Source organism: Mus caroli, unplaced genomic scaffold, assembly GCF_978045245.1.
Source record: "Mus caroli unplaced genomic scaffold, Mus_caroli_1 scaffold_1, whole genome shotgun sequence".
Lineage (NCBI taxonomy): Eukaryota > Metazoa > Chordata > Mammalia > Rodentia > Muridae > Mus > Mus caroli.
Window position 1 is genome coordinate 25,229,148 of NW_028227256.1, and position 12,058 is coordinate 25,241,205.

A 12,058-nucleotide genomic window follows, 5' to 3' on the forward strand; every position below is an offset into this window, starting at 1 on the left:
TCAGAAGTAGGGTATGTGGTATTAAAAGTTCATATACGTTTCTACTAGATATCATGAACCCAAATTAGCCAAACAATAATCCAAGAATCAATTTTTTTTTATTTTGGCTGATCTTCACAAGTAATCAGAATCTTTCAATTATATCTTTAAAAATATCTGTTAAGAATCAGAGTATCGTGGCAACTTGATATTTATTTTTATACAGATAGTTCCAGCTCAGATTTTTGATACAAGCTATTTTCACAAATGAAGAGTTTACAATATAACCTTAGAGTTAGAAATAGTAGAATCATATCTGACTGATGACCTTTGATAGCACTGCAGAGATTGTTTTGTGTGTGTGTGTGGTTTTTGTTGTTGTTGTTTTTGTTTGTTTTGTTTTGTTTTTTTGCAGTGGCCCTGAACTTCACCTGAGGAATCTGATTCTATGGCAAGACGTACTTGCCAATCTTCCAGTTCCTTTTACCCGAGGAGAATGGAAATTACTTCTACATGTTGATTTTAATTCTAAATAATCTACCCCTATAGATTCAATTAGATAAATTTTATGTGCCATTCTACTTAAATTTATCTAAAATATTAGTTAATTAGACCTAGTTATTTAAAAGATACCCAGAACTAAAAATACTCCAGAATGATTGTCCCACTTGGCTAGTTTACAAACTCTGTGATATAACCTTTATCAACCTGAAATTCTTTTTAATGTGATCTAAGAGTAGACAAACTGCATCTGGATTATTAAGTAAATAATGACAGTATTTTCATGAACCTGAATGAAAATAAAAATAGTTTCCAAATGAATGAACACGTGACAGAATATTTCTTAGGTTTCATGGTTCATGGTATTTGCACTGTATATATTGAGAGGTTGTTCTGTAACAAAGTCACAATATTCTAAGGAGGAATGTTTTACTTAAGTCCTCACACAACTTTTCTAATTGATATCTAAAAAGGTAAACAAATGTCCTTAATATTTTTTCTAGAAGAAAATATATAATAAACTGAGACATATAGTGTCCAGATATAAAATAATAAAGAGCCTGTTAAAGAGCATAATCATGTATCAAAATACAGAATAAAGATGGTTCAAAATGTTGGATGCAGTAGCATATGGCCTTATTGTAAAATCAAAGAGGACACTTGGCTGATAGTCAACATCATACCAACCATCTAATATTTCTTTCCTATAATAAAAATTGGTATAAGTGATTACTTATGGAGCTCATTCTGTGTAGGGACTAGGATAGGTGGTAAGTTCAATTACCTATTGGTTTATCACACCACCCAAAAATCAAGTGTTTCCTCAGCAATATAAATCATTTAATGGGCTCATAAATATGTACTGTTAGGTTTTATAAAGAATAGTTTGTATATTTCCCACTTGATTTGAGAAATAGTTGTTTGTTTTGACTGGGTGCTGTACATCTCACAATTTTGTATACATATTTGGCACAAAGCTCTGACTTGCAGCTTCTAATCTTGATCTGGAGCCTACAGATGCTTTCCTCACATCATGATACCTCCAGTAAGTGCAAGTGATACAGAAGCTAGAAAATGGAAGGCCTGAGTGTTTTTCTTTTTCTTTTTTTTATTACTTTTATTTTTTTATAATCCAGTCATTACCCCCCCCTTCCTGGTCTTCCCTTCAGCAGGTCCTCATCTCATTTCCCCTGCTCCTATCTCCAAGGTAATGTTCCCACCTCCTTACCCCTGCCAGGCCTCCATACTCCATGAGGCCTCAAGTCCCTCAAGGGTTAGGTGCTTCTTCTATCAGTGAGACTAGACCAAGCAGTCTTCTGCTGTATATGTGTCTAGGACCTCTGATCAGCTAGTGTAGGCTACCTGGTTGGTGGCTCAGGGTCTGAGAAATCTCAGGGGTTCAGGTCAGTTGAGACTGCTGGTCTTCCTATGGGGTCTCCTTTCTCCTCCACTATGTCCAGCCTTTCCCTAATTCAATCACACAGTTCAGTCTAATGATTGTGTGTAAGTATCTGCATCTGTCTCAGTCAGCTGCTTGTTGGGCCTCTTGGAGGGCAGCCATGCTAGGCTCCTTTCTGTAAGCACACAATAGCATGAGTAATAATGTCAGGCTTTGAAGCCTCCCCTTGAGAAGGATCCCAAGTTAGGCTGGGTTTTTAAATTCCATATCTAAAAACAATCAAATCTCACTTCAGGAATATGATATTAATAATAGTTGTTTTGATTTGGGGAGCACAAAACAATATCATCTGGATTGTCTATATGTAAACAATGCAGTCTTATTGCCTTGTACATTCAAGAGAACACTGATGCTAGATCAATCTGTTCTAGTTTACATTTCTCACCAATATATATAGAGAAGATTAGAGATTATTCACTCATTTTAAAATGATGGTCATTATAAAAATAAAATTTTCCATTTTTATAAATGAAATAATTGACAGAATAAAAGTTTAGCTAGTTAAGGTATGCAAATTAAAATTCCCATATTGTGTTATAATGTCCATCCTTACACCACACATATGATGCATGTAATCAATTATTTTTCATAACTTTCTTTGGTTTTGCTTCCAGACCATGCTTATAAGTTTAAACTTTATATGTTATCTTTAAGAATGTATGCAGAAGTCCACAAAATATGAACATTTTTGAAGAGTTTGAAATTGTTTAAATATTTAATTAAATTAGGCAAATTTTAAAAATGTAGGCAAAATAGTAGAATTAAGCAATCAATTTTGTAAAGGGTTAGTCAATAAACAATGTATATCATTTCTTCCTTCTCTCCTACTCATCCCATACTCTGCTTCATATTCCCTCCTATACTTATGGCCTACTAGTCTTTTGCCATTGTTGTAACATAATACATCAAAGCAGAAACTTTACATTATTTTCCTTTCTTCTCTTACCCCTCATGAAAATTATTTGTAATTTGTATTTATCTAAAGTTAATTTTCTAAAGACTCTTTGAGGAATAATTTGATGATATGACAGTTGCACAAATCATTTCATCACTAGATAGCTATAGTCAGATTCTTTGGATGTTTTTGTAACAATCCAGAAGTATAGATATAGAAATATGTAATAATTAAGAACTATGTGTTCTACAAATTTCCCATAAAGCAGTATTCAGGTCCTTTAGTTCTAAGTTCAGAAGTCAAGTGTTTCAAAAGTCTACATTCATATTGTGTTCTTCTTTATTCAGTTTCTCTATCTTATTCTTAGATGAAAACAATCTTAATACCAGTGTCAGAGATGAAATTCAACCTGCCAAGAAAATGGAAACATTCTCCTCTCTGATAAAGCAGACTTCATATCACAGCTAGTCAGAAGAGATAAAAAGGCCTACTACATAGCAATAAAATGAACATTCTATGAAGACACGATAATTAGAAACCTATATGTACCAAAGCAAACAAGAAAAAAACCTAAAGGGTCACATATGCCCCTGGAAAAATAATAATAGGACACTCAATTTCCTAATCATTCATATAGATTTCATCTCCACAGGTTCTCCAAATTGAAAATCATCACAGCTATCTCATTCCTAAATTTTATCATAGATAAACTGGATTTAATGGATATTTATGTAGTATTATATTCAAGATAAAGGCAATACACATTCACATGCATTACTATACATGAAAATTACTCTAAAATTGATTACAAGATAAGGCATAAATTAATTCATCATTTAAAAAATCAAAATAATTCACTTTATTCTGGCATGCCAGAATGAAGCAAAGTAGAAATTAAAAACATAATGGTCATTATAAGCCACACAATATCATGAAGTCTGAATAATTTCTTTAAAATGAACAGTAGTGAGTTGAGGAAATAAATATTGGCCCTATGATCATGGTATCTCAAATATCCTTGGAGCAGGGCCTCTCTACCATGATGGAGTCTAACATTTAACCAATTGTCTCTCTTGGTGTATCTTTGGGAACAACAACCAGGTACAAGGTTTATCTCAACATACCAAGCTTTATCTACTCATCTTCCAAGAATGTACACTTCGGTTTTTCATGCTCCCCAAAACAGTAATGTATGGGTAACTCTTGCAGGTTGTCAAGTTCAGGTCAATATTTGGTACCCTGTGTAGTCCTGAGTGTCTTGTGTACTGGTCATGAGAAAATACTTCCAGAAGATTTCAGTTCAGCGATCTCAATCTTCTCCTAATGACAGCTGAGGTTTCTGTCCTAGATAACCAGAAAGAATTCTCTGAGTAAGGCAAAAATGTGTACTAGTAGTTCTCATTTATTTTTATTAATCACAACTGATTTCAGTCCTAGCAGACCATAAATTGTGTTCTTACTTGGAATATAATCTACAAACATTTCCAATAGAGACTTTAATGGTTTACAAACTACTTTCTGAAATATTGAAAACCAAACCTCGATTGTCTGAATTTCTTTCAACACTCTTATCTTCCAAACTCGCATAAAAGATCACATTAAGCTTTGACTATTCAGTGGCTTTTCCAGAAAAATGTCCCTAACACTTTTACCAAACCTCCCTGAAGTACCATTGCCAGTTCTGTTTAAAAAATAATAATACTAGTTAATTCTCTGTCTGGTATTATTTTCTGTGCTAGACTTGTTTATGTTGCTGTGATAAAACACTGACCAAAAACAACTTTGGGAAGAAAGGGTTATTTGCTTTACCCTTCCAGGTCACAAACCGTCATTGACAGAAGTCAAGAAACTCAGGTAAAGAACTGGCAACAGGGACCAAAAGGAGTGATGCTTACTGAGTTTCAATCCTTGCCTCACTCAGTCTGCATTATTATACAGGCAAAACCTACCTATCCATATGTGGCACCACCAAAAACTGGCTGGGGCCTTCCTATATTAATCATTAATCCTGAAAAGACTCCACAGATTTGCCTATAGGCAAATCTTATCAAGTTTTTTTTTTGTTTTGTTTTGTTTTGTTTTGTTTTGTTTTGTTTTGTTTGTTTGTTTGTTTGTTTTTGCCAAAACTGCTACTTCCAGATCTCTCTAGCTTATATCAAGCAGACAAAAATGAATTGGAACAATCACCCTTGTTGAAAATCCTCTCCTTATTCTTCAAATATATACTACATCAGCTTGTTCAGTTAATTCGTTTTCTTATTGGTAAAATTGTGTAATTCATAATCTCCAATTTGTGCTGCCTGTATAGTTCTGGTTGGAGCAATCCAGTGGATAGGGATCAATCTGGCATTTCTTCCCTAGCAGTGGGAAATAATGAACCACTTCCCACTTACTATTGTATGATTGTCTTAATTTTATTCAGGTCTTGTACGGACAATCAAAGTTTCTGTCAGGTTTTAAGTGCAGTGGCTCTCTCACTTGCAGAATAGACTGTTTTGTTCCACTGTTTTCCATACTCTGGCTCTTAAAATGTCCTTAATGTCCTGCAATAGAACTTGAGCTGTTAAAGAAGATGATATAGATGTACTACTTATGACTGAGTACTCCACTGCATTTTTACTCTCTGAATATCGACTAGTTGTGAGTTTCTGCACTAATAATCATCCATTGCATGAAGAAACTTTGCAAACCCCCCACCAAAGCATTACACACTTGGTGAACTGCTTATACTTGCCCACCAAAGTTAATGGTAGGGTCCTGTTGTTGAGGATACCACCTATACTACTCACAGTACATGGAGACATGCTGGGGTTTGTTTTTGTTTGTTTGTTTTGTTTGTTTGTTTTTTGTTTGTTTGTTTTGGTGACATCTGGTTTTAATCAGGGTGTTCCTTCCTGTTGTCTATCGTTCATAAACATACTGAAAAGTTCTATGAAGACTGCTGGGGAAAGAGAGTCATCAGTGTTCATAAACATTGGTGAATCGTATGGACTGCGATATGACTTGCATGGCAAGATATGTATGTTCTTGCAGTACTGGCATAAAAAAACATTCAGCTAAACAACAGCTTCCTAATTGGACTTATGACCCCCTACACATGAGGAGCACTTGGCTTGAATTGGTAACATGGCCAATAATTGATATTTGAGGAGCTCACAGGTTCAAGAGGCAAAACTAATACAATTATTACATGAATGAACATATCATCAATCTGCCCTCTAAAATTATTTTCTTTATCAGTGTTGAGAAATGAACGCAGAGATAATCTCCCAAAAGTCAAGGGTGCTGAGCTCATGCTAGACATCCAGCTTTTTTACATGTTTAGTTTGTAATTCTTAGTTATCTAGTTCTAGAGATACTTAATGCATCATGATTCCAATCTAGATTCTTCACTGCTAAAAGCAAAAATCCAAACAATATTTATACATGAATATATCCTTTATAATTCTGAATATATATTCAATAATTTAGTTTTCTGTTTTTCACAAATCAAATATTATTAGAATGTGGGAATTAGTATTTTTATATGCAATCAGATTTCCATTAACATTTTGTTTTATTTTTAATTTCATAATGATTCCCTTTTATTTATTTGTTTTTATGTGCATACATCTGTTACAAACCCTTCTTTTTCTTCAAAATTTTCAAAAATACAACAAATGGACTTATGGTTTTCTCAGAGGATAAACACGATGCAGTATTGTTAATATTATAAATTTAGTTTTAATTTTTATAATAGGAAATGAAAGACTTTGGATAATAGACACTGAGCGCAGTGAAAGGAAAGTGAAATTTTACAAACTAAAACTTAAGTATAAATTTTAGCCTTCCCTAGTTGACCTGATTATCATTGGTAAAATTATTTTTTCTTATTTGAATATAACCTGGGACCATGTTGCAAACAACCAGAAGGGTTCTCCTGAAAAAAAAAAAAAACAAAAAAAAAACCCAAAAAAAAACCAGAAACCAGTAGAGATTTTGATGTTTGTTCAGGAAGACATGAATAATTAATGTGTGAGGAAACTCAGATGACATCAGGTTTACAAGTGAGCAATCACTATGCACATAGGAGGAAGATTACAGAAATATGACAAAGCTGACTGATCGTTTTCTGTACTCCTCACTTTGGGGAGAAAACAAAGTTTTTCTAAATAAAAACTCTTGTAGCGTTGGATCAGTCAACCTATCATGAAAGTCAATAAGATCATTAATCCCTGGTCATGAGAAAGTAAGGATGAACATTAAAGTTGTGGGCTTGGAGAATTCAATATTTAACAACATTCATTCTCTTTTAGGATATAAATCTGCCATTTAAAAAACATAATAATTATGAATTGAATCTGTAGATTGCACTTGGTAGGATGATCATTTTTGCTGTGTTAATCCTACTGAACCATGAGCACTGGAGATCTCTCCATCTTCTGACATCTTCCTTCATTTCTTTCTTCACAGACTTGAACTTCCTTGTCATGCAAGTCTTTCAAATGGCATGGAGAGAGTTATACTAAGGATGTAAAGGGTGCTGTTTCTCTAATTTCTTATTATCAGCCTGTGCATCATTTGTATAAAGGGGAGGTACTGATTTTTCTTTTTTCTTCCTTTTTATTGAGTTCATCTGTATCCAGTCAAGTTGCTTAAGGTGTATAACAACTGTTGGAATTCTCTGGTAGAAGTTTTGAGGATAGACATAGATATATTATCATATCATCTGCAAACACTGATACTTTACTATACCCGTTCTTATTTGTATTGCCTTGGTCTCCTTTAGTTGTCTTATTGTTCTAGCTAGAATTTCAAGTACTAAGTTGAAGAGATAAAGAAGGGGTAGCCTTGCCTTGTCCTTGATTTTAATGGAATTGCTTTAAATTTGTCTCCATGAATTTAATCCCCTTTCCCATACCTGGACTGTTTAGTTGAGCAGGTGGAAGAGGATGTGCTCTGTGTGTGTGTGTGTGTGTGTGTGTGTGTGTGTGTGTGTACACGAGCGTGCGTATGTGTATGTGTGTTCAATGCAAAGATGTGTAAACAGAATTTGAAGTCCTTGCTTCTTATAGTTGTGAATTATGTTAAACTTAACTGCACAAGAATCCCCATGTAAGATTCTGAAGGTCCCTGTCCCCAGTTTCTTCTGATTGGTAAATAAAGTTGCCAGCAGATAATGGTTGAACAGAGAGACAGAGGCAAGGGTTTACGATTCACAGGTCAGCAGACTGAGAGAAGACTGAGGATTGAGAATCACCATGCTGATAAAGGTGAATAAGCATGTCTAAGGATTATAGGACAGAGAGACTGCCAACATGGAAAAGTCAAGAACCATGGCCCAGGAGAGCTGCAGGCCTGGGTCCAGGGCAGCACGGATGGAATTTAGGCTTTAGTATATAATAATTTAGGAATATCAGAGGGGAGAGTGTGCTAGGTGTGTTGATGGTTGGAGTAGTCCAGCCATTTAGCTTATTAAGGCATATTAAGATAGATGGCTGCATGGGTAATATGCCTTTTATTTGAGAAACCAGAACTTCGGTGCAAGCAGCAAGAAACGTGTGCTGCTATGGGGTTGATTTGAGCAGGATTAATCACCTACTACAACATAGAAAAATCTAGATGAATATATAATATACAGACCAGATAACATTATGACAATTTAGTACTTTCTCCAGTTCTCATGGAATATCTGAATATGTAATGGAAACTATTTTAGATCATGTTTGCTTATCTGTGTGTTTGTGTGTGTGACAGAAATCTAGACAAACACCCTCGTCAAATACTTCAAGTAAATCATCTCCTTAACTCCTGACAGAAATAACTTAAAGGAAGATGAAAAAAGAAGAAAGAAGGAAGAAGAGAAGAGGAGAGGAGAGGAGAGGAGAGGAGAGGAGAGGAGAGGAGAGGAGAGGAGAGGAGAGGAGAGGAGAGGAGAGGAGAGGAGAGGAGAGGAGAGGAGAGCACAGGAGAGGAGAGGAGCGCACAGGAGAGGAGAGCACAGGAGAGGAGAGGAGCGCACAGGAGAGGAGAGGAGAGGAGCGCACAGGAGAGGAGAGCACAGGAGAAGAGAGAGAACATTCTACAGAGGAAAATATCGTTAACTATACTTAACCCTAATACATAAAACATAATATAAAATGTACACATTTCCAGTTCATCTACATGACTTACAAAACATCTCTTGAAGAATATAATATGAATGTATTGAGAATGAGATCATGGTTATCATTATTTTTAATAAGTTCATGCAAGAAGGTATCACCAAGATTGAAATTGAAGTATGGATGTTTGAGAACTAAGTATTTTGGAAGACTCAATGATGAAAACATAATGATATAACCATGATTAATCACTTTATCCTCTGTGACAACAAAATATGTTTATCCAATCATAACCTAGATATTCCAGTAAATTAATACAGTGAAAATTTACTGCAGTTATTATGGATTATAAGAGAAAATAATTAAATAAAAGGAACATATTAGTAAAGTTAAGAAGAACAGTCAGACATAGAAAACACTAGCCAAAATAATGGAAAGCAGCAAATGGAAGATGACTCAGATGGTAAATACAATAGCCACAATAAACCAATAGAAGTTACAGAGTTTTGGTATAGAATCAGCATTGAAAAATAGTGACTAGATTGTCAGTTGCCCACTCACATGGGCAAATCTAGAGTTGTATATATTAAACAAATTATGATGGGTAAATGCCATTACAATTGCACACATACTTCAATAATGAAGTTTGTATTGTTGTAATAAAATTAGTTGAAATTAAATTTTCTATAATATCTATATTTATTAATAGTTAAATTGGAAGTTTATAGCAATATATTTTTTGTTTTATCCTGTATTTATGAGACTTTAAGCTATTTTTAAACTTGGCAGCATTAGCAATAGACTTATGAATCATATGGCAAAATGTCATTAAATAAATTGCATTGTATTCAGTATATAACACTTTGTAATCTTTGATAATTTAATCTAGAACAGAACTATACTTTACCAAAGCTACACATGATAGATAGAATCACTTTTCATCTCAATTTTTCACACAGGTGAGTTTTCCTAAAATTTACAAAAGACATAATGCTATTTTATTGAAAGTTGTTCATATGAGAGAAAAATGATTCACAAAGCTTTTCAGTCAGGACACTACCAACTTCTCTCTATTCACCATGTTCCCTATCTTCTTAAACTTCTAGTAATTACTACTTTAGTATCAAAATGACATATTTTAAACTTTCACATATGAGAGAGAACATGCAGTACTTTTCTTTCTGTGTCTGGTATATTCAATTAACATAATGTCCCCCAGTTCATCCATTTTGCTACAAATGAGAGGATATCATTCGTTTTTATGGCCGAATAAATTTTAATGAGGACACAAAACTTTTATTTTTAATGAGAATCACTAAAAAGTCTTGATGAAATGGACTTCATTAAGATTTTGAATTTATGTTCATTCATAGACACTACACTATTAAGGAATGGAAAAAGAATCCAGGCATGAGAATACACACTTAAAATCCTAGGATTTAAGAGTTTGAGAAGGAGGAGGATTATAAGAGTTAAACCATATTGGATATAGAAAAGGATCCTACCTCAAAGAAGAACAATACAATAGTAAGAGAAGCAAAATGAATAAAAAATATTCATGTAGACAAATCAAATGAAAGCAAAATGATATATAAATCTAAATATATATAAAAGCAGACATTTTGGATTTTAATAGATTTTGTAGACTACCATACAAATTTTCCAAGCAATAGGTGCTTACAAATGCAATAGTGGGATGACAATTATTGAGATAATCATCTAATTTCTAATTGAATCTGCAGCCTACTCTCTATAGAGAAATATTCATGTCCAAGTCTGTGGACCGTATAAAATATTCATATCTGAGGCCAGATAGACATGACAAGTTAATCTACTACTTTTTTGATGAACACAGAGTAGTCAAACTACCTTTTAACTGTATTTCTGTACCCATAGATTAGAGAAATACTCCTCTTCACTAAAAGTAGTTTTTTTTTTTTTTTTTTTTTTTTTTTTGCAGTAAGAACAGTTAATAAAGATAACCATGATTGGTCAAATCACTGAAACAAAATTATTTTTTGTTTCAACAAATAATCAACTCTAAAACTGGAAATGCCTTGGAAGAAGAAATGAAATGTATAAGAAGCAAAGGCTAAGTCAGTGACGTGTGATATATTGCCTAAGATGTATAACATGTTTGTGGCATTTATGAAATAACAACGTCTATGATTGTCTGCCTAGTGGTACAAAAGACTGACCCAGCAAATAATCAGCTATATGTCTGGGAGGGACTCACTGGGCCCTGTGCATGCGCATGCATTAGCCCATGACAATGGGGTTATAGGGGGATGGATAGGGAGTAAGTATCTTCAGTATAATTGGTATTGGTGTGATGACCATGCTCCAGTGGATAGAGTTACACACACATTCATTTAGGGCAGGCCCTGGCTAAATGCAGTGAATTAGAAAACCAAACCAAAACAAAATGTAATAAAGACATGAAAGTAGGCTATAAGTTGTGGATTTGACTTTGACAAGAAGTTGGTTGGAATGTGGAGGAGGAGAAGTAGAATGTTCAAAAATAGGGGCATCCTGATAATTAAAATTTCCTACATGATGATGGCCACTTGAGTTGCTATAATCATTGTTGAAAGGTCTATGATACTTTATATTGCTAGATATAATGTTCCACATTGTGTAAGATATTTAAACCCCATGGCTTAAAAAAAAAATAAAAAAACAAACAAACAAAAAAAAAAAAAACAAGAAATGAAAAGAAAATTGGAAAGAACACTTGACACTTGAAACTATCTGTATAAAATCTTGTTCATAGAAGGTATGTTGATTAATATTCTGGATTTAAAATTTATTGTACATCAGCAAAACTGTAATCAAACAGATTTTGGACTACTATAAAGCTACAACAATTATTCAGATGGTGCTATCTGCAAAACAGGAAAGACACTCAATGATACAATGTTGAATCAAGTGAGGAAGACAACAGAGAACACACTGCTATTCTATTTATGTAAAATGTAATACAGTGATAGTAATACAGGACAGTGATAGCAATACAACTGATGAGAGTAATTTTATGTGAAGACTTTTTCTTGGTCTTCTTTATCTTTATGTAGGTTCCCTGAGGAAACATACATAACCATTAGGGACTATGCTGAATTGCTTAAATATTGTGTCCAAAAG